A 24,623-nucleotide genomic window follows, 5' to 3' on the forward strand; every position below is an offset into this window, starting at 1 on the left:
TCATTTATTTTAGCTTTACTTCCCTTGTCTTTGGAGTCAAATTCATAAAACGCTCTTTGAACCCAAGGTTCATTAAGTTTAGTACCTATGTTTTCTTCTATGCAGTTTATTGTTTCAGGTCTTATGCTTAAGTCTTTGATCCATTCTGAATTAACTTTGGTACATGGTGACCGATAGCAGTCCAGTTTCATTCTTTTGCACAATTCTCCCAGCACCATTTATTGTAGAGGCTGTCTTTTCTCCATTGTACGTTTTTGGATTCTTTGTCAAAAATTATCTATCCATATTTATGTGGTTTTATTTCTGAGTTCTCAATTCTATTCCATTTGTGTATGTGTCTGTTTTTCTGCCAACATCATGCTGTTTTGATTATTGTTGCCCTGTAGTACAAGCTAAACTCAGGGAGTGTGATACCTCCAGCATTGTTCTTTTTTCTTAAGATTGCTTTTGCTATTCAGGGTCTTTTGTGGTTCCAAACAAATCTGATGATTTTTTGTTCTATTTCTTTAAAAAATGCCATTGGGATTTTGATGGGGATTGCATTCAATCTGTATATTGCTTTGGGTAATATGGCCATTTTAACTATGTTGATTCTTCCAATCCATGAGCACAGAATGTCTTTCCATTTCTTTGTGTCTTCTTCAATTTCTTTTAAAAATGTCTTATAGTTTTCAGCATATAGGTCTTTCATATCCTTGGTTAAGTTTATTCCTAGGTATTTTATTCTTTTTGCTGCAATTGCAAAAGGAGTTGGTTTTTTCATTTCTTTTTCTGAGATTTCATTGTTAGTATACAGGAATGCAATGGACTTTTGTACGTTGATTTTGTAGCCAGCAACTTTACTGTATTCGTTGATTGTTTCTAATAGCTTTTTGGTGGAGTCTTTAGGGTTTTCTATACATTGCATCATGTCATCTGCAAAGAGTGACAATCTAACTTCTTCATTCCCAATTTGGATGCCTTTTATTTCTTTCTCTTGCCTGACTGCTCTGGTGAGGACTTCCAACACTGTTGAAAAGCTGAGGTGATAGGGGACAGCCTTGTCGTGTTCCTGAACATAGAGCAAAGGGATTCAGTTTTTCACCATTACTTATAAGATTAGCTGAGGGTTTGTCATATATGGGCTTTATTATGTTAATAAAATAGGTATAGAAGGAAAATGTCTTAAGTATTTTAATCATAAATGGATGTTGTATCTTGTGAAATGCTTTTTCTGCATCAATTGATATAATCATATGATTTTTGTCCTTTATTTTGTTTACGTGATGTATCACATTGATGGATTTGCATATGTTGAACCATCCTTGTGATCCTGGGATGAACCCCACTTGGTCGTGATGAAGTGGTCATAATCTTTTTAATGCATTGTAGATTCGATTTGCTAGAAATTTGTTTAGGATATTTGCATCTGGATTCATCAGAGATTTTGGTCTGTAGTTTTCTTTTTTTGTGTTGTCCTTACCAGGTTTTGGTATCATGGTAATGTTGGCCTCATAAAATGAGTTAGGGAGTACTGTCTCTTCTTCGATTTTTTTGGAAGAGTTTGAGCAGGATCGGCATTAGATCCTCTTTGAAGGCTTGGTAGAATTCACTAGTGAAGCCATCTGGTCCTGGACTTTTGCTTTTGGGAAGGTTTTGGATGACTGATTCAATTTCATTACTGGTGATCGGTCTGTTTAGATTTTCCAGTTCTTCATGGTTCAGCCTTGGAAGGCAATATGTTTCTAAGAACTTGTCCATTTCTTCTAGGTTATTGAATTTGGTGGCATATAGTCCTTCATAGTATTCTTGGATGATCCTTTGTATTTCTGTGGCATCAGTGATAACTCCCCCTTTTTTCATTTCTGGTTTTGTTAATTAGTGTCTTCTCTCTTTTTATCTTAGTGAGCCTAGCCAAGGGTTTGTCAACTTTGTTAATCTTTTCAAAGAACCAGCTCTTTGTCACATTATTTTTTTATTGTCTTTTTATTCTCTATTTCATTTAGTTCTGCTCTGATTTTTATTATTTCCTTTATTCTGCTGCCTTTGGATTTTATTTGTTCTTCTTTTTCTAGCTCTTCAAGGTGTAATGTGAGGTTATTTATTTGGGATTTTTCTTGTTTCTTGTGATAGGCCTGTAATGATATAAATTTCCCTTTTAAAACTGCTTTCGCTGTATCCCAAAAATTTTGGTAGGATGTATTTTCATTCTCATTTGTTTCTATGTGTCTTTTGATCTCTCCTCTAATTTCTTCTTTGACCCAATTGTTCTTTAAAAGTATGTTGTTTAATCTCCATGTATTTGTGGTTTTTCCTGCTTTCTTTTTGCCCTTGATATCCAATTTCAAAGCCTTGCGATCAGAGAATATACTTGGTATGATTTCAATCTTCTTAAATTTGCTGAGGTTAGTTTTATGTCCCAGTATATGGTCTATCCTTGAGAATGTTTCATATACACTAGAAAAAAATGTATAGTCTGATGTTTTAGGATGAAGTGCTCTATAAATGTCAATTATGTCCATTTCATCTAATGTGTCATTTAGGGCTGCTATTTCCTTATTTATTTTCTGTTTGGATGATCTATCCATAGTTGTCAATGATATATTTAGGTCCCCTAGTATAATTGTGTTTTGGTCAATTTCTCCCTTTAGTTCTGTTAGTAGTTGCTTGGTATATTTTGGTGCTCCCTGATTGGGGGCATAAATATTGATGACTGTTATGTCTTCTTGTTGTATAGTCCCCTTTACCATTATGAAATGTCCATTTTTGTCTCTTGTTACCTTTTTCTCCCTGAAGTCTGTTTCATCTGATATCAGTATAGCTACACCTATTTTCTCTGGGTACCACTTGCTTGGAGTGTCAATTTCCACCCTTTCACTTTGAGTCTATGCTTGTCCTTGTGGCTGAGATGCGTGTCTTGGAGACAGCATATGGTTGGGTTTAGTTTTTTTGATCCAATCTGCTACTCTTTGCCTTTTTATTGGTGAATTCAGTCCATTGACATTTAGGATGATTATTGATATGTGAGGATTTCCTATCATTCTATCTTTAGTTTTCTGGTAAGACTGTGTCTCCATTGTTTCTTTGCCTTTTTGTTGTTGTCTATTATTTCTGTGTGGTGGTATTCTATGATGTTTCCCTTTGTGTCTTCTTTTATTACAGTATATATTTCAGTTCTGGATTTTTTTTTTGAGGGAGTACCCTTAAGTTTATGTAAAAGAAAGTTTGATATTTAGAGTATTCCATTCTCTTCAGCATGCCTATATTCCTCCTTCATATCTAAAGGATATCTTTGCTGGGTATATTATTCTTGGCTCCTAATTTTTCTCTTTCAATAGTTTGAATATTTGGTTCCACTCCCTCCTGGCTTGTAGAGTTTCTGCTGAGAAATCTGATGATAATCTAATTGGCATTCCTTTTGTAGGTTACCGTCTTCTTTTCCCTGGCTGCCTTGAGGATTCTTTCTTTGTTGTTGATTTTTGGCGCTTCAATACAATGTGCCTTGCAGAAGGCCTGTTGGGGTTGAGGTAATTAGGTGTTCTATTTGCTTCTTGGATTCGTGGATCCAGTTCTTTCCACAAGTTTGGGAAGTTCTCGACTATTTCTTTGAATATACTCTTTGTTGCCGTCTCTCTTTCCCCTCTTTCTGGTATGCTCATTATTCTTATATTGCTCTTTCTGATGGAGTCAGAAAGTTCTTGTAGAGTTCTTTCATTTATTTTAAGTCTCAAGTCCCTTTCTTTTTCCAGCCATGTGATGTTCAGGTTTCTATCATCGACGTCACTGATTCTTTCCTCCATCTGGTCAACTCTACCTAAGCTGGCTATTTCATTCTTAATTTCTTCTATTGAGTTCTTAATATCCAGAAATTCCATTTGGTTCTTTTTTAAAATTTCAATGTCTTTGGTAAAATGTTCATGTTGTTCTTTGGTTGTGTTTCTGAGTTCATTAAACTGCCTCCCTGTGTTTTCTTGCATCTCGTTGAGATTTTTCAGAACTGCAATCTTGAATTCTGTCATTTAAGTCACATATTTCCATATCTTTAAGTTAATTTTCTGGAGACTTTTCCCTTTCTCTCTGAGCTGTCTTACTGCCTTGGCTATTCATGGTAATTAATGATTTATTATTTATCTTCCTAGACATCTACAGGAGTGGGTTCTGCAACAGGTTGATAAGAAGGGGTCTTTCTTTTGTTTTCCAGTACGTTTTGGTAGAATGTTTTATGTTCTCTCCGACTGCAGCCTTTTTTTCTCTCTCAAACTGTAGTGTTACGTTTTCTCTGCACTATTCCAGCTTCTCACACAATGGGGGATTCCCTGGAAGGTGGGCTTCTCCTCTGTTAACAGTTCACCTGGCTCATAAGGCACTGGAGAGCTTCTGAAGTTCCAAAGCTCTTCCTGCACCAGATTCAGAGCCCGTGTGTTTCAGCAGTTCTGTGTACTCCTGAAGGGATCTGCCCAGATAGGTGGGGACAGGGGCTGGGTGAGTTGTGAGAGGTGGCCCAGAGCAATGGCGGCGACCACCACAGCCGGTCCTGCTTCCACAGCTCCCTCCCCTTTGCTGGAACTAGTTGGGCTGCGAATCTGTGTCTGAGGACCACAGTTCTCAGAAGTGCAAATATTCTGTTCTTTTGATCTGACACTGCTACTGTTCCGCTTCTAGCACTGGGCAGGTGGGGGCGGGGCGAGCTCTGGGAGGATAAGGAGGGGGCGGCTAGTCTCAGTGCCTAAGGCTTCTATTCTCTTCTTGGCAGTGAGGGCTTAAACCACCGTTTTCAGCCTTCTTCCCTCAGTCTTTGCTCCGAGGTCTCTGCCGTGAGCCTTGGATTCAGCTGTGTTATATGCTGCCCCCTCAGCCCTGTGGGCCATAGTGGAGCCCTAGCAGTCCGAGTTCTTCCCTCTCTCGCAGCTGTGGTAGTTCCGGGATGCAGCGAGCTCAGAGCACTGAGCTAGGTCTGCGTCCTGTGCCCGCGCAGCTCAGTCTCCGTACTTCTCCCTTCGCTCCTCCCCTGCTCATGCAATTTGCCCACCTTTAGGAGAATCCAGTAGTGAGACTCTTTGTCTTGCCTGTCTGCTGTGCAGGTAGTCCTTTGTGAAGTTACAGTTTTTCAATTTGTTGTAAATTTCAGGGGAGATTTCCAGAGGCTTATCTCATGCCATCTTTTTGATGATGTCTCTCCTAACATCTTGGTGATCCAATTTTTAACAATAGTTTCCCCAAATTTTTGTAACTCAAAAACAATGAAATCCTTTTTGAAAATTTTAAGGTTTACCTATTAAAATTATTATTATTATTATTATTATTATTATTATTATTATTTTAATTTATTGGGGTGACAATTGTTAGTAAAATTAGATAGATTTCAGGTGTACAATTCTGTATCACATCATCTATAAATTACATTGTGTGTTCACCACCCAGAGTATTAAAAATTTTTTGAGAAACTATTCCAAAGAATAGAAAAAACTAAGTGATAGTATTTATTCATTCTATTCATTCATTCATTCATTCATTCATTCATTCTTCCTTCAGCAAACAGATGAGTACACATTCTTTGCCAGCCACTGTAGGATAAAAGCCAAGACATAAATGACAGTTCTTGCTTTCAAGGTGCTTACAGGCCAGTGGCTGGAAAAGAGACAAATATACAGATTGTTAGAATACAGTTTGCTAACTTCCTTAATAGATGTAAACTGTTCATAGCTGTAAAGAAGCTGCCACTTTATAATCTAGAACAAAAATGAACTCAGTTCCTGGTAGTAAGAACTGAAAAGAGAGAATAAATGAGAGATATTAATAACGTAAAATCCACTGGGCATACTGACCAATTTGATGAAAGAAGACAAATATTTAATATTACTTTTAATAAGGATGCCCTGTGTTTAGAAATATAAGGAGTAGGTAGGCAGGGCCTAGTGAATATTTACCCAGAAAAAGGGATACACTGAATATTCTCCTCTACAGATGACCAAATTCTCCTTCCTCTTAATTTGTGGATTATTATACACAATCCCTCATCAAAAACTTTTGGGAGCCAGATGTGTTTTGGATATATGAGCTTTTTAAAGTTGTTAAAAGTAACTTTAAATCCTTGTTAACTATTATAGAAATACAAAAAATTTTGAAATACAAGTTTTTAATGTCTAAAACATAAATCAAAGACTATGTACCAAATGATAATTTGAGGCTTTTTGTCGCTGAAGATTGATAACCGATTCTAAAAGAATGGACTCTCATGAATTGATGAATAGATACACAAAATGTAGGATAGCCATACAAGGGAATATTATTTGACCATAAAATGAATGAAATTCTGACACATGCTACAACATGGATGAACCTTGAAAACATTATGCTAAGTGAAAGCAGCCAGACACAAAAAGCTACATATTGTATGACTGCATGTATATGAAATGTCCAGAGTAGGCAAATCCATGGAGACAGAAAGAAGATTAGTGGTTGCCAGGGCCTGAGAGTAGAGGGAAATGCAGAGTGACTGATAAAGGGTATAGGATTTCCTTTTGGGGTGATGAAAATGTTTAGAATAAATGGTGATAGATGTACAACATTGTGAATATACTAAAAAGCACTAAACGGTACAATTTAAAATTGTGAACTTTATAGCATATGAATTATATCTCCATAAAGATGTTATTAAACTGTTTTCTATAAAAAAGAATGGAGTCATTTTATCAGAGAATCTTCAAATTCCTAAAGTATTTTAAATAAACTGCTATTAGATGAATGATACCATGAAAACATTGCTGTTTGTGACTGTGAATAACCACAATGAGTTATGAGATTTACCTAAATCATGATAGAATTCTTCATATGTTTTGAATTTAAAATTCTGCACACCCAAAAAAATCTAAACATGGAGCACATATAATTAGTACAGATAAGTAAAGAAACAGAAAAAGCATCAAGTAATAGAATAAGTCTGGATTAGACTGTTGTATGTCTTTATTTCAAAGTTATAACAAATATTAAAAATTTCAATCAAATGCTGAAAATAGTCATAAAGAGTGAATCTGGCAATTTTCTCCCTGAATCAAAATTCTGAATTCTGTTCATTCCAGATTAAGTTAGGGGATGTTTATAGGCCAATGAAAACCACTATAAGAGGATCACTGGAAACAATAGCTTTTGGAAACTAGAGAAAATTTAAAATTGAAGATTCAAATAGAAGAATGAAAGGATGAAGAAACAAGGATGTCTCTGAATTTGAACAACTTTAAGTTTTAACATGTAATAGATGAATTATAGAGAAAAAAAAGAAACAAGAGACAAAAAAAGTCCATCAAAATCTATGTTCATTCATTTAGGTCCCAGGTGATGTTCCAGCAGACTTGAGCTGAAGGTATTAATCACTAAAATACATAAATTGGCTTGATGATTCAGGTATTAAGATTTATTGAATGACCCCTTCCATTGGTAGATAGCTAGGGTTTAAAGAGAGAAATCTACTTCAGAAGATTGGGAAAGTCTACACTGAATTTAAAACTGCATAATCTATACCTATCCCTGTCTGTGTCTCTATCTGTATCTCTATCTTTATATCTATATCTATGCATCTATAGACATATAAATATATGTTTAAACTATCTAGAAAAAGAATTTTTGCAGCATAAATAATAAAACATAGATTTTATGTTTGACATACATATACAACTGAAAATTTACAAGAATAAAAAAAAGTATATATATATGTATATATATATATATATATATAGCAAGAAACCAATACTTTCTTTATTATTCATGGAAAATAAATTGTAACAAAATAAAATTCTTACCCACATTTACTTAGTCATCTAAATTATTTTTTAATAATTTGTGTTTCATTCACTTTGAACAATGCAAGTCAAATAAACTTTGATTTATAAGTATAACATAATAATATTATTATTAGATTCGAGTATATGACCATAAACTAAATTTAAAAAGCTCCCAATATTTACTCTAATATGTAAGTCACAACAAGAATATCAAAAATTTTTTTTGGTTGTTTTGGCCTTTTAAGATCATAATACACATTCAATATTATTGAAAAGTTTAATATAAAGCATGAAATATAATTTGATCTAGGTATTTGGCCAATCGTGAGCTTTCCAATCATTTTATAAAGCTTGCTATCTCTTGAACAGTCTGCGTAAAATAATGTGGTATCTTTTATCATAGCCTTTTGCCTTTCAGAAGTGCAATTACAGACCTGTACTAACTCTATCCATGCAAACACAATATATTACCATGTATTTATAATGATAAATTGTATCCTTTTATTCATTCATATGCCTCATTATGAATGAAACATAATCATGTTCTCAGCCAGTTTTTGAATGACTGAACTTTATACAGATTTACACTTACTAAAGACAGGTAGTAAATTAGTACCCATACGTAAGAAGTCTCGGTATTGAGTTGTTTCTGGATTTGCGTATATTTCCTAGAAGCAGAATTAGAGAGAATTCAGGTAGTGGGTCAAGTGAAGATGCTCCATCAGATGGCATGTATTCCCTCAATGTCTTTAACTATTGTCTCCAACATCACACCTTGCATTGCTTGCAGATATATCCCACATTCCCCCTTTGCTATTGATTATCCGTTATTAATTATTCATATCTTTTATATATGTTCGATTCATCCTTTGATATTTCCCTCTTTTTATTTGCAATTTTTTTTTTAATGTTCCGCTGTGTTCTCTAGATGTTCAATCTGGCTGATAATCCATTTAACCTCTGATATTTCATAAGCATTTGTTTCATGGTTTCATAAAGCTCTTATACACTAAAATTTTTAAGCATTTTACGTAAACAAATGCTCAGAAATACATACAATTCATATAAAGCTTTATATATACTCTATTAAATTCAAAATAAGTTCCATGTTTATTTTTTTAAAACCACATAATCTAAACTAAATTTTAAAAAGATTAAATAAGCACTCTGAAATGCATTCCTGCCTTTAAAATGGTCACTACCTGCCTGTTACCTCACATTTATAATCAAGACCTATCTTATATTTGCCACCTGCTACATACCGTGTTTCCCTGAAAGTAAGACCTAGCTGGACCATCAGCTCTAATGCGTTTTTTGGAGCAAAAATTAATATAAGACCTGGTATTATATTACATTATATTATATTATACCTGGTACTATATTATATTAAAATAAGACTGGTCTTCTATTAATTTTTGCTCCAAAAGATGCATTAAAGCTGATGGTCCAGCTAGGTCTTATTTTTGGGGAAACACAGTAGTAGAAATAACAGTCATTGTTTACTCAGGATGATTTGATGCATATTTATTGTCTAAAATGATCATGTGAAAACCATTCTCAGCTAAAACTTGGGGAAACAGATCTAAGTTTTCTATAAATAAAAATAGTAATAAGCATATATGTATCTCCTTTTTAAAAAATCATTCAAATGAGAACATTTTTTTGTGTGTATAATGTCCTGTTCCTCACTTTTTATTTAACAAGTGCATCTTTTTATAATACCACAGAGATCTATTTTTTTAGACAAATGAGGTCTCCATCACACAGCTGAATGTAGCTGGAGGAAAACCCATAACCATACTGATTGGTCTCACTTTTAAATTCATGAAGAACTCAGGTGGGCTCTTCAGGCTTCCAGGCAATCACAGTATATTTCCCTAGTCCATTCATTCTCCCATTTCCTAGATAATGTTTTCACACTTCCTCTTCCTTGAGTTCTCTCAAGGATCCAGTTGACTTAATTTCAAATTACATCCAAGCTCGTACTCCTTCTTACCACTTCCACTGCTATTTTGGTCTGAGGCACCATTATTTCCGAATTATCTCCCAGCTTTTGCTCCCACTCAGCCTTTTGTAATAAACCAATCAGAGTAAGCTTTTAAAAAATTGTCAGACACTGTCACTCCTCTGTTAAGATAGAAAGACAAACTCCAATGGACATCATTATCTTTCTGACCTCATCTCCTACCACTATCCCTCCTGATCTGCTCAAGCCTCAATGGCTTCTAACCCTTTGTCTTTTTTTTTTTTTTTTAAGTTCAAGGTGTTTTTGTTTTGTTTTTTTAATTAAAGTCTATTGGGGTGACAATTGTTAGTAAAGTTACATAGATTTCAGGTGTACAATTCTGTAATACATTATCTGATTTGTATGGAACCACAAAAGACCCCGAATACCCAAAGCAATCCTAAGAGAAAAGAACAATACTGGAGGTATCACACTCCCTGACTTTAGCTTGTACTACAGGGCTACAATAATCAAAACAGCATGGTATTGGCAGAAAAACAGACACACAGACCAAAGGAATAGAATTGAGAACACAGAAATACACCCACATAAATATGGATAGATAATTTTTGACAAAGAAGCAAAAATCATACAATGGAGACAAGACAGCCTCTTCAATAAATGGGACTAGGAGAACTAGAAAGCCACGTGCATAAAAATGAAACTGGACTGCTGTCACCATGTACCAGAATTAATTCAAAATGGATCAAAGACATAAACATAAGACGTAAGCCTTTTGTCTTGAAACGTCTTACATGTTCCTCTCTCAATGCATCTACAGTTGTTCTCTCTACTTAGGGAACACCCTTTCCTCAGATATCCACATGACTAAATCCCTTGATCCGTTCGAGTCTTTGCTTAAATCTGCTTTCTCGATGAGACCTACCCTGCTAATCCTATTTAATATTGCAGCGCCTCCTCCTAATCCCAGTGACACTGCCAATGCAACGTATCCTGCTTTATGTGTTTTTCTTTACAGAACTTATCTTCTGACATACTACATTATGTATTATGATTAGTTTTTGTCTGTGTCCCATCACTAGAATGTAAGCCCCAAAAGGGTTGATTATCTCCGTCACTGATCCCAAGCACCTATAACAGTGCCTCGTACCAAGTAGGCCCTCAATAAATATTTGAGAAATAAATGAACAAAAATTTCTTCATTTAATTAAAAAAGTTAATATACATATTTTAATAATATTTAAGTTTAGAATATTTTATAGTAAAATTTCTCTCCCACTCCTATTCTCCATCTATCTAATTCCTATTCCTTCCCATGAGATGACATCATTATTTGTGTATACTTGCAGTGATTTTTTTTTGCATAAGAATATATAAACATTCTTTCCCCAACTTTCTTTGACTACAAAGGTAGCGTTCTATATATACAGTTCTGCATTTGTAATACTGTAATTTTAATTGTAGTTCATATGTAACTGTTAAAAAATTAATTGACCTTGAAGATTTTTCTTTATTATAAATAACAAGGCTCCTTTTTTGCTTTTAACAGCTGCATAGTATTTCATTCTGGATATCGCATAGTTAAATTTGTCCCATATAGATGAAAATTTAGGTTTTTCCGTTTGCTATTAAACATCACAAAGAATAACTTCGTACATATCTCATTTCATAAATGAATAAACCAGTGAATAAATTCTAAGTAGTAATGAACTCAGTCAATGGAAAGGTGTTTTTCTAACTTTGACAGATATTGCCAATTACCTCCATAGGGTTTGTGCCAATTTATATTCCACTTAGGAACATAAAAGAATGCCTTCATTCTCACCAAGACTATTACATCCAATTTTGGGATATTTGGAAATTCTGATAGGTGACAAACAGTATTTCATTGTGACTTAAATCTGCTTTTCTTTTATTAAGGAGGCTGAAATGTTCATACTCTTAAGAGCCAGTTGTATTTCTTTTTCTGTAAATAATCTGTTCATATCCTTTGTCATTTTTCGACAGTACTGTTAGTGTTTTAACTTACCATTTTATGTTTTTTAGTTACACTTTAGGAAATTTAGCCATTTCTCTTTATAAGAATTGCAAACTTTTTTTCCCCAATGTTTGTAGTTTATCTTTTGATTTTGTTTGTGTGTGTTTTAAAAATGTGGTTAAAAGTATTAATCATTTTCTTTTATGGCTTCTAGATTGCATTTTGAAGGTTTTTTCCTATTCTAAAGTCATAAGAAAAATAATTTCATGTTTTCTGAATACCTCTATGGCTTCATATTTTACATTTAAATATTTGGTCCATTTAGAATATATCTTGGTGTATGATATGAGGTATGGATACAACTTTTCTCTCCACATGGCTAACCAGTTGTCCCAGCAACATGTATTAATTCTTTTCCCACTGATACGAGATGCCATCCTTATCATTTCTAATATTCATGCACTTACTAAGTCTATTGCTAGAGTTTACAATTCTATTCATTTTGTCATTTCATACACAATACAGTCTTTTTCAATGAGGGTTCCGTAAGAAAATTAAACTCTACAAAAATGATATGTGACTTTTTCCTTAATTTTCTCAAGGGTGGTACTTTTCTGATTCTTCCGAAGAGAGTACATAGCTAGTACCATTCTAGATGCACAGAAAGTTCATTCATTACACATATAGATTGAGTAATAGCCACCCAAAGATATTATGCCCTAATCACTGGAACTTGTAAATGTTACCTTATAAGGTAACATTTCCCAGCTGTGATTAAGTTAATGATTTCGAAATGGGGAGATTATCCTGGATCATCCAAGTGAACCCTAAATGCAATCACAAGGGTCCTTATAAGAAAAATGCAGAAGGGGAGGAGGCAATATTGCCATGGAGCCCAAGATTGAAGTGATGTGGACATAAGCCAAGGAATGCTGGCAGCCAGTAGAAGCTGGAAGAGGCGAGGAAAGGATCGCTCCATAGCCTCCATCCCCGCCACCTCTTCAGAGCATTTAGAGGGAGAATGGCTCTGCTAACACCTTGATTTTGGCCCAGTGACACTGGTTTCAGACTTCTGGCATATGGAACTGTGAGAGAATAAATATCTGCGGCATTATGTCACCAGGTTTGTGTTAATTTGATACAGCAGTCATAGGAAATTAATATACAAAAAATATGACTAGGCTTACGCTACATACCCAAACAATAAGCCCACATACAATATGGCACTAGGGCATAATTCAAAGTTATTTTCGTAGGCATGAATGTTACTTAGGTGGATATATTAATCTTGTGCCACAATATCTTAGTGAAGTGTCTTGAAGTGATTTTTAGTAGTTACTCAGTTGATTTTATTGGGTGGCAATTCCAGGTATATAACCATATGATGCACATGCAGGGGTTTTAACTTCACCTTTTTGACTTTTTTTTTTTAAATTTAAACTTCCAGTGTTTTTCTCTTGTTTGGTTCCCTTCACCGTAATGTTACATGACAGTCATGACAGTGGGCATCTTTACAGTATTCCTGACTTTTGTGCAAATGTTTTCAGTGTTTCCTCATTCTTTCACTCCCATCCCAATTAGTTCTGCTTCGAACTGAGAGGAGAATGAATGAACTTTTCAAGTCTAGTGTGTTTTTAATTATTTTCCCTTGTACCTGCACTGCTTTTGTAAGTGTTGGTGCCATTTCACTTGGTTTGTAGATATTAAAAATTGCCATATCTTCATTGTGAATTACACTTTGCATTTGTTCATCCCATTTGATGTTTATGTGGACTCATTCCTCTGGTCTGACATAAGTATTTTGCTTGCCTTTATCTGGCTTAATTTTTACCCTTCTTTACTTTTTTTTTTAAATTTTATTGGGGAACAGTGTGTTTCTCCAGGACCCATCAGCTCCAAGTCGTTGTCCTTCAATCTAGTTGTGGAAGGCGCAGCTCAGCTCCAAGTCCAGTCGCCGTTTTCCATCTCAGTTGCAGGGGGCACAGCCGACCATCCCATGCAGGAATTAAACCCGCAACCTTGTTGTTGAGAGCTCGCGCTCTAACCAACTGAGCCATCCGGCTGCCCCTACCCTTCTTTACTTTCCAACATTTCTAAAGCTTTTGTTGTGTTTTTTGCATATATCAGAGAACAGAATTTTGCTCTGTGATTTAGTTGGAAATCCAATTTTTTAAAAAATCAACACATGAGTTATGCCTCTTTACATTGACTTTTCTGTTGGCTGATTCCCTTTGGTACAATGTTAAGTGATAATTGTGACCGTGGGCATCTGATAATTAGAATTGGTCTTTGTTCTATTATTTTAACTGGTCTTCTGGATTTTTAAAAAAGAAAATATTTTATCATTAGTTGGTAACTCACATTTCTCTATATGTAGTATCTCTGTATGTCTCTTTGTTACAGTAGTTTGTTTAATTATAACTCATGTAACTTTGTATTCACAAATCAATTTAATGTAATTTATATAATTTTGTCTTTTATTTCTGTATTCAAGATCTATTAGTTTACTTCTATAAGCAATTATATTAGCATATTTTCTATTATTGTGTCCTACCCTTTCATATTTCAGTTAACATTTTTCAGTGTTTTTCTATGTACTATTAAGTCTATTACTCTTATTTGCAGGTTTAATTGACGTTCTTTGACTTCCAAGTATTAAAGAGGAGGAAATCAACAAACTCACAACTATGAGAACCTAGGAGAAAGGGGAGAAAATAGGTCAAGGAACTGTGTCATTTCTATTTTTAGGGAATATAGTATTTATATTTTGTTCTTTAACTCTAATTGCCACTTTTGTTTTAGTCTTTATTTTACAGTTAAATCCTTTCAATGCTCACTGGTTGTCCTTTTGTGATTTTTCTAGTTATTTTTATCTGAATGGCAGTAGTTAATGTACTAGAAATTTTTTCAAGATGGGCACACTTGAAACAATATTCTCTGAGTTCAAAACTGTCTGTAGCCCTTATACCCACAGACAGTTCGATGATTTTAAAACACAAAACACTTTTTTTTTTTTAAACAAAATCCTGTGGGTGATACTGTCAACTGGCTCTAAATGTTGATGTGGATAAATCAGAGACAAGCCCAAATATTCTTCCCTCTTATTAATGATTTATCATTCTTATTCACATTTAAAGTCCAGTAACTTCATGAGGATATGTCTCAGTAGTGACAGTTCTAAGTTAATTTTCTCTGGCCCATGGTGTACCCTTTTAATATGTGGATTCAAACTGTCTCTTATTTTACAAAAGTTATTTAATTTTATCTTTATTTATTATTTTCTATTTTTTGAGTTTTTTTTTTTTAGTGTCTTCATCTCTGTTTTATGTCTTTCCCAGTGTTCTTGTTTTCTGGATCAGAATTTTGCTACTAGAGTTGAATGCTTTATTCATTTTCTCTGTTTTCTTTCTGCCCCTGAATGTTTCCATCTGTCCATCCGTCCTTCCCTCGGAGGGAAGAAACCCATATATTTTCAGTAATATCAGGATTCAGATATAATCCCCAAACTCTAAAACAGGGAAAAACAGCTGAGACCTGGCAGGAGCCATACAACAGTGAATGAAGAGAAGCAGTCTTGGTTGGAGACATGTAGTGGTAATGGACCCCACACTGTGAATCCTGGAAAATGATGGCAAAAAAATATGCCCTGAAGATATATAGCGCATCCTAAGTTGTTACAGGCCTTTTCTGTAATCACAGGTATGGGAATAGAGGTGAGATGAGTTGTCAGCAGAATCCACAAGACTCAATTAGTTTTAGAGTAGAGAAGGTGGGGGATACTCAGAGAATACACAGACAAGCCACTCCTACAGGAAGTACTTCATGTTTGTGGCAGCCGAGAAACAACTCTTGTGAAGACTGGCAAACCTGGAACAATACTCTAGACCTTCCCTCCCTTACCTTCACTCTCCCTACCAACACACACACACACCCCTCTTAAGAACAGCTAGCCGGATAAAACTAGTATTATATTCAGTCATTAAAAAGTAGTAATGAAGAGGAATTAGCACAGCACTGATGAAAAAAGGTATTCTACGAAAAGGGGGTGGAAAATAACCGCAAAACAGGCAGCGATTGATCACTAGAAAAATATTACCAAAGTACAAGGAAGAGGTAGGAAAACATAATGTTTTCATGTTTGTTAGCCATTAGCATTTGTTCTTTGATAAAATGCATGCTTGTTTCTTTTATACAAATGAGATATCTTTTCCATATTGAATTGTTAGTACTCTTTGCCTATTAAGAAAACCAGCATCTTCCTTATTGTAGCTACCAAATATTAATTCTTAGGTTTTCAAGTGCCTTTTAATTTAATTTGTGGATTTTTTTCTAATTATTAAAAAAATTTAGGGTAAAAAATTATCAATCTATTATTTTATGGCTTTGAAAGAGTTGCTTTCTAAATAAAACACTAAAGTTACCATTCAGTATGTTTTCTGAAGGTCTTTTAAATTTCACAATTCACATCAATCCTACGCTCAAACCAGCAATGGTTTCTTGTCCCGGTTAAAATAAAACCTAAATTTTAAATTTCTTAATATGACCTCTAAGGCCCTACATATCAGTTCCCTGCTATCTCTTCAGCCTTATTTCAAACCACTCTTCTTTCCCTCACTTTCTCCATACAAGCACATATGGTTTCTTGCTATACCTCAAACATATACCGTGTTTCCCTGAAAATAAGTCTTAGCCGGACTATCAGCTCTGATGCGTCTTTTGGAGCAAAAATTAATGTAAGACCCGGTATTTATTATTATATTATTTTATATTATATTATATTATATTATATTATACCCGGTCTTATAGTACAGTAAAATAAGACTGGGTGTTATATTAATTTTTGCTCCAAAAGACGCATTAGAGCTGATCGTCTGGCTAGGTCTTATTTTCCTTCCTTAAAAAAAAAAAAAATTCCAATTACAGTTGACATACAATATTATATTAGTTTCAAGTGTAACACATAGTGATCAGATATTTATATAGACTTTTATATAACTGAAGAAGTGATCACCTTGATAGGTCTAGTTCCCACCTGACACCATACATAGTTATTACAACATTATTCACTATATTCCCTATGCTGTACTTCATATTCCCATGACTGTTTTTATAACCGTCAATTTGTACTTCTTAATCCCTTCCCTTTATTCACCAATCCCCTCAACCTACCTCCCATCTGACAACCGTCAAAATGGTCTCTGTATCTATCTAGAGGGTATTGTGCTAAGTGAAATAGGCAGACAGAGACAGAGAAATACCATTTGATTTCACTTACCTGTGGAATCTAAAAAACAAAATAAATGAACACACAAAACAGAAATCAACAGCTTTTTCATCTGTTGTTCCATTTTGCTGCCTCGGCCACTCTTCCTCCAGACACAGCTCCCACTTCCATATTCGGGAGGTTTCTGCTTAAATATCATTTTCTCAGAGAAGTCTTCCTTTCAAACCTTATCAAAAATACCACTTCCAACTCTGCATTATCCTTTACTTAGCATATTTTATTTTTCCTTTAAGAACATATCACTTTTTGAAATCATATTATTTATTTGTTCGCTTATTGTTTGTCTCCCACAATAGGTAGTAAAGCTCCATGAAGGTAGGGAGTTTGCCTCCTCTATTGTTTATGAGTATGACAGCTCCTAGGATAATCTCCAGAGATGATGCACAAATGCATTTTTAAGAATGAAGGGACGAATGAATAAATAATGTTTCCAATGCTTAATTTAAAACATGTTTTAAAACAGCTTAAAAATTTGCCTCTATTAGTAAAAAGAAAGCAGAAGAAGGCAAGCTATTTAGTTCAAAAGCCTTCTTTAGAAGTTCAGGCTTTTAAAGATTTCCTTTATGATGTGCTAAGTATTTTCAGAGCTCATCAGTATATGTATAACATGTCATTTTTTCTGTGCTGAAAGCAGATCATATTTCTGCTGGGAAACAATTTACGCTCAATTTACACTTGCCTTACATGATACATTTTTATAAAAACTGAGATTTATGTCTACAAGTTCTTTGAGGAAGTAAAATCCTTGCCTTAGCGTTGTTCAGTTTCCAGGGCAGGCACACAATAAACATGTACTTTACATCATGCATTGGAAAATATAAGTGTTATGGGAAAAGAAAGCAAGGTAAAAGGTGGGAGAGAGTGACAATTTAAAACAGAATGGTCGTCTAGGCCTTACTGAGGAGGTGACAAGCAAATGTTTGAAGAAGGTGAGGAAACTATCAAAGTAATCAAAAGAATGCATTCTAGGCTCAGAAGGTAATTCTAGAAAAAGAGGTTCAAAATATTAAGGAATGTTAGCATCATAAGATAAATATGTAATCTCCCAAGATTATGTTGGAGGATTTAAAATTCATTTGGATGGCATGGTATATTTGGTTAATAGTCAACTCACTTTACTTTGTCATGCATTGTATATTGTATGTGATATCGTAGACACACACAGCAAATAGTTTATAGAAAAACATGTCAATAAAGAAATCCGTAGAATCTATACTAATAACAAATCTTTACCTTTTAAAAGATTCGTTCATTTATTTTACTATTTGTTGTTTTTCTTTTAAATGTCACAAATAAAGGTATAAATTAATAGTGAAATGTATTAAGTTTAAATCTGCCATCTGCCTGCTATATCACTTGCCTTTGTAATGGTTAGTTTTCTGTGTCAATTTGGATAGACTATATTACAGTTATTCAGTTAAACACTAATTTAGGTGTTGCTGTGAAGGTATTTTATAAATATTTGAAATAGATGTTAACACCTACAATCTGTTGACTTTAAATAAAGGAGATTACCTCATAATTTAGGTGAGCCTCATTCAATCGGTTGAAAGGCCTTAAGAGCAAAGTTCAGATTTCCCTGAAGAAAAAATTCTGCCTCAAGACAGAAGCATCAGTTCCTGTCTGAAAATTTTGCATCTGCTGACCTGCCCTGCAAATTTCATACCTGCTAGTCTGTAATTGTGTAAGCCAATTCCTTGAAATTAATCTCTTTACACACATTTGTGCGTGTGCACATACACACACATAGTCACACACACACATATTCATACACACGTATCTTTACTGGTTCTGTTTCATTGGAGAACTGTAACTGACACAGTCCTCTGACTAAATTAGAAGCTACTTGAGGAAAGGTACCATGTCTTATTGTGATTCCTGCATCTAATATAGCTCACATGATGCTTTCTTGAAAGAAAAAGATAAAATTACAGAAGAACATTTTAATTCTATAGGTAGTTGGAAGATAATTTTATTATTAAACAATAGAAAAAATTATCATATAAACATTGATAAGTTTTATACAACAAAAATCAAAAGATAAAAAGCAAAGTGACCATGAGATAAATATAACAAAGTTCTTAAATCTAATATATATGAAGAAATGACAAAAACATAAAATTATTATAGCTTTTCTGAATGAGAAAAATCTAAATCTATTTGCAATTGCATCAAAAACAATAAAATTTTTATCATTTTTATCTAAGTAAGTAAATAAGAAAAATTTATCTAAGTAAATAGAAGACCTGTACTCAGAAAATTATAAGACACTGAGAGAGAAATTAAAGAAGATACAATTAAATGGAAACACATACCAGGCTCATGGATAAGAAGAATTAATATAGCTAAAATGTCCATACTACTCAAAGGACTATATAGATTCAATGCCATCCCTATCAAAATACCAATGGCATTTTTTCACAGAATTAGAACAAATAATTCTAAAATTTATATGGAACCATAAAAGACCCCAATTAGACACGACAATCCCAAGAAAGAAGAATAAAGCTGGAGGTATCAAGCTACCTGACATTAAATTATACTACAAGGCTATAGTAATCAAAATAGCATGGTATTGGCATAAAAACAAACACATAGATCAAGGCAACAGAATAGAGAACCCAGAAATAAATCCATGCCCACATGGTCATTTAATCTACAAAGAAAGCAAGAATTTACATTGGGGTAAAGACAGTCTATTTAATATATAGTCCTGGGAAAACTAGACAGATACATACATGCAAAAAATTTAAACGGACCACCTTCTTATGCATATACAAGAACAAACTCAAATGGATTAAAGACTAAAATGTAAGAACCAAAATCATTAAACTCCTAGAAGAAAACATAGGAAGTAAACTCTCAGACATTACCGTTAGTAAGATTTTTACTGATATATCTCCTCAGGCAAAGGAAACAGAAGAAAAAAATAAACAAATGGAACTACATCAAAGTAAAGAATTTTTGCACAGCCAAAGAAACCATCAAGAAAACAAAAAGACATACTACTGAATGGAAGAAGTTATTTGCCAATGATACATCCATTAAGGGGTTGACATCCAAAATATATGAAAAACTCATACAACTCAACACCGGAAGAACAAACAATCCAATTAAAAAACGAGCAGAGGACATTAAGAGACATTTCTCCAAAGAGGACATACAGATGGCCAACAGGCATATGAAAAGATGTTCAAGGTCACTAATCATCAGAGAAATGCAAATAAAAACCATAATGAGATAGCAGCGCCTCATTCCTCTCAGAATGGCTATCATCAATAAGTCAACAAACAACAAGCGCTGGTGAGGTTGTGGAGAAAAGGGAACTGTGGTACATTGTTGGTGGGATTGCAAATTGGTGCAGCCACTCTGGAAAACATTATGGAGGTTCCTCAAAAAATTAAAAATAGAACTACTTTATGACCCAGCAATTCCACTCCTGGGTATTTATCCAAAGAAACCCAAAATACTAATTCAAAATATATTCACCCTATGTTTACTGCAGTGCTATTCATAATAGCCAAGATACGGAAACAACCAAAATGCCCATCAATAGACGACTGGATAAAAAAATTGTGGCACATGTATACAATGGAACATTACTCTGTCATAAAAAAGAAAGAAATCTTACCATTTGCAACAATATGGATGGACTTAGAGGATATTATGCTAAGTGAAATAAGTCAGACTGAGAAAGACAAATACCGTATGATCTCACTTATATGTGAAATATAAAGAACAGAATAAATGAACAAACAAAACAGAAATGTATAGACTCATAGATACAGAGAACAAACTGATGGTTGCTAGATGGGAGGGGGGTTGGGAGATGGGGGAGAAGGTGAAGGGATTGAATATTTAAAATGTTAATATTGACTTAAAGGACATCATATGCAAAATTAAAAAGTTGAAAGAATGGAAGCAGATATTTTTTTAACATGTAACACTAAATTTCTAAACCATACAACAAACTCTTAGAACACATTAATTAAGAGACAGAGACTAATATGAAAAATAGTATGAACAAGCAATTTCAGAAGTAGGAAGTCAAAGAGACAACAAGAATATAGATACTCAAACTCACTGGTGATAAGAGGAATTGAAATTAAAACACTGAGCTACAAATTACACACAGCAGACTGAAAATAGAAAGCTGGATTATTCTGAGGTCTGGCCGAGACCAGGGGGTTACTGCTGGTGGTGAAATGTGGACCAAAGTATTTATCTGGTAGAGCACCTGGCAGGACTTGGTCAAATAAAATAAAAACATATGTCCTATTAGCCAGCAATTCTGATCCTGAGTATACATCGCAAAGAAATCCACACAAAGTTCCTTCCATAAAAGGACAAGTATGAAGAAGTTCATCATGGCATTGTTTGTTGTGACAGGTAATTGGAAGCAATGTGGATGGCAATCACTGGGAAATATGGCTACTTAAAACATGGCAGCTATAAACAATGGAGTACAATGTAGCAGTTACGAGGAATATAAACACGACGAACACATAAATAATAAAAACATAGGGTTAATTAAAATAAAATAGTAAGAAACAGATTGAGAGACACAGCACATACCATTTATGCACATTAAAATTTCATGTACATAAATGAGAGAGGGGCAGGGTAGAAACACAGTTAAGACAAGCTTAATCATGAGATAACTGCTAAAATTGAGAGATGGGAGCATGGAGGTTCAAAACATTATTCTCCTTTTTCTTTTTTACTTATTTGAAAATTTCCATTTAAAATATTAAAAAAAAATAGATGTATGTAAAATAATAGTCATATCACCAAAAGACAAACAAAAGAGAACAGTGCAGTAGATACTATTTTACACTATCATATTAGAATGTTTTCCTATGAGTCGAGGTCAGGGGCATGGAAGTGGAAATGAGAATTAAAAAAAGGTATACAAACAAACAAAATAAGTGCTTTACATGGATCGGTGATGACAGTGTACCATGAACTGAGGAGTGTGATTTACTCCATTCTCTACGCAAAAGAGCCATTAAAAAAAATTCCTTTGTTTTTTCTTTAATTAGAAGGATCTGTTTTAGACTGTGGAGATGAAAGAACTACAAAAATAATTGTCTACTTATTATAATTCAAAAAACAATTGAATAGCTGTTCCAAGTAACCAACTCACCATATATAACTATAGAAATTATTTTAAAATAATATCATTTATATTTTCAAGAGAAGTCATTTCTGACAATAATATTCATCAAAGAAAACTGGCAAAATCACGAAGCTGCTAACCACAAATTAAGGCGAAAAAAATAGATTTTAAGTACTTGCATTCTGAAAGAATAAAGAAAAATAGAACAAAGGGAAAAAATTCCCCTACCAGAGGCTATAGACTTTCTTTTTCTGTTCACAATGGCAAAAGTAGATTTTTTTCCACAGGCAAAACTTTATGCTGATATTGAAAAATTAGAACTTTTCAAAATCAGTACTTCTGGTTTCTTCAGAAAAAAACAAGATACGATTTTACTGGTCTCTTAATCCCACTTAGAAAGGATTCTAGAGCTGAACAAAATGCCCCATATACACGTGACACACTCTCCAAGTTTCCATTGTGCACACCTGACAGGCAACATTATTTATTTTTTGCACCTTGTACCCCTCATATCTCACTCATAATTTTCCCAAAATATATTCCAAAATTTATTTAGTAATGTAAACATGTCATCAGAGGCATGAATAGAACATGCTAAGTGAAAGGATATGATAGGTCAAGACAAATCTTTGGAGACTCAAGAAATAGTGATAGAAGGTTTGGTATTCAGAGGTAATGCTATGAATATTTGAAACTATGACAGGGTTTTTGGAGTGGTTAAAGAACAAGTTCTTTAACATGGTTAACGAACTGATTCATGAATTCATTAAAAAGGGCCAGTAGATAGTAGTTTTGTTCATTTTTTCAAGTTAAACTCTAAAATGACTGAATTATGCTCACAGTTTTGATGGAAGCCATTGTTAATTGGTTTGCACTCTTCCGTAACAACATATCAATTTTATCAACTGCCTGTTATAAATGAAATCTGATACTCCCTATCAAGATGGCATTAAAACATAAAAATTTGTGTCTGCATATGAATGAATGAGGTGATATGATCACTTAGACAGAGCCAGTGATAAAAAGGAAGCAAGTTTAGTAATAAGTCCAATTACAATCTGGCAATCCTAACCATTTAAATCAGATTATTTATGAGGCTATAGTTATTACTTACCTTGAGTGTCTATCTTTTATAGATCTTGTCTGTAAACCATATAACCTTCAACATCTACTTCCCACATGCAGAAACTGATATCCTTAATGAGCATCTAAAAGAGAAACATAAGAAAGTATTATAAATTTGAGGTTATAAATATTGTTTCCTTTATTTTAAATACAAAAGCAGATCTTGAAATTATTCTTTAAGACCTTCTTTAATAAGTTTGGGCAAAGGGAGGTGTATATTATAGGACATGTTTTATGTAAATAAATGTAACAATAATGAGATTTTTCACTTCAGAAGAATCAGAAAGTTCTGTGGAACATACATTTTGATCCATGTCATAAAGTTTAGCACGTCCTATAGTAATAATTTTATTTGGCTACCTACTTTCTATGAACATTTTTAAGAAATATAATTTTAAACACATTGATTCTGATGTCCTACATGCACATATCCCCACTCTAGAAGATAATTTCCTTATTCAAAACAGATAATTAAAAAATATTCTTGATTACATTTGAGTTGCCTATAAAGGCCCAAATCATAGAGCTCAACTAGTTAAATATTCTCTCTTCATGTAACAGTCAAAATTTTATCCCCTTATCATTTAAACTGTCCAGTCAGTACTTTACTCCAACCTAGTGAAGCTGAGTAGAGGTTTTTAAAGAGAAGTTGCCTCTATTAGAGAATTGGGATCATCCAGAGAAAATGTTCTTTGCTGAAAGAATTTGATTCTGATTTCCTTTGGTTTTTAAAAATCAGCCAGAGAAAAGCCATTTTGGAAACAGGATTTGGATGCTACAGTGTTATACCTTTAGTATATGGTTTTTGAGTACTATGGATTCCCAAGCCAAATATCAAAAATTTTGGATTAACAACATCGTTGCTCTTTTGGTTATCTGTGTAGATCCTTGCTTCTCAGTTGCAGCTGCACATTAAAAACACCTGGAACTCTTACATGTACCGAGACTCAGTCTATTCCGTAGATATTTTGATTTAATTGGTATGATGTGGGGCCAGGGTTTAGGTATTTTTTGAAACCATTAAGGAAGGATATCTGTTTTTCAGGTAAGAAACAATCTCCTGCAAGTTTTGACCTCATTTCTACAGATTAACTAATAAGACACAACTTAAAAAAAAAATACTATCTGCAAAGTTCTTGAGAACTACTCAGATACTTGCTAATCTAACTACTAATAAAATGACTTCAAAGCTTCCATGACACACATTAACACATAAATGTACCTCAACAACTATGTAATATCTTAGATTGTATGGATCTAAGCATGATATAAATGGTGGTTGCAGTGAATCTCAAACTATAATGAACTTAAGGACCAAACATACTACTTTAAAAATGTAGATTCCGAAGTAAGATGCCCAGAGACACTAGTCTAAGGACACGAATTCTCTATTT

The 24,623-nt window shown here is 33.9% G+C and overlaps 1 protein-coding gene across 7 annotated transcripts in view; it reads right to left on the reverse strand.

Annotated features, from left to right (window-relative positions):
* Window positions 1-24,623, reverse strand: part of MBD5 (methyl-CpG binding domain protein 5) — a 375,179-nt gene that overhangs the window by 205,973 nt on the left and 144,583 nt on the right. For all 7 annotated transcript variants that reach the window (XM_033113043.1, XM_033113042.1, XM_033113046.1 and 4 more), the window contains exon 2: window positions 23,219-23,312. The gene's annotated coding sequence lies outside the window, so the exon portion shown is untranslated. The remainder of the gene's footprint in view (window positions 1-23,218; window positions 23,313-24,623) is intronic.

The sequence above is a fragment of the Rhinolophus ferrumequinum genome, chromosome 8 (assembly GCF_004115265.2).
Source record: "Rhinolophus ferrumequinum isolate MPI-CBG mRhiFer1 chromosome 8, mRhiFer1_v1.p, whole genome shotgun sequence".
NCBI lineage: Eukaryota > Metazoa > Chordata > Mammalia > Chiroptera > Rhinolophidae > Rhinolophus > Rhinolophus ferrumequinum.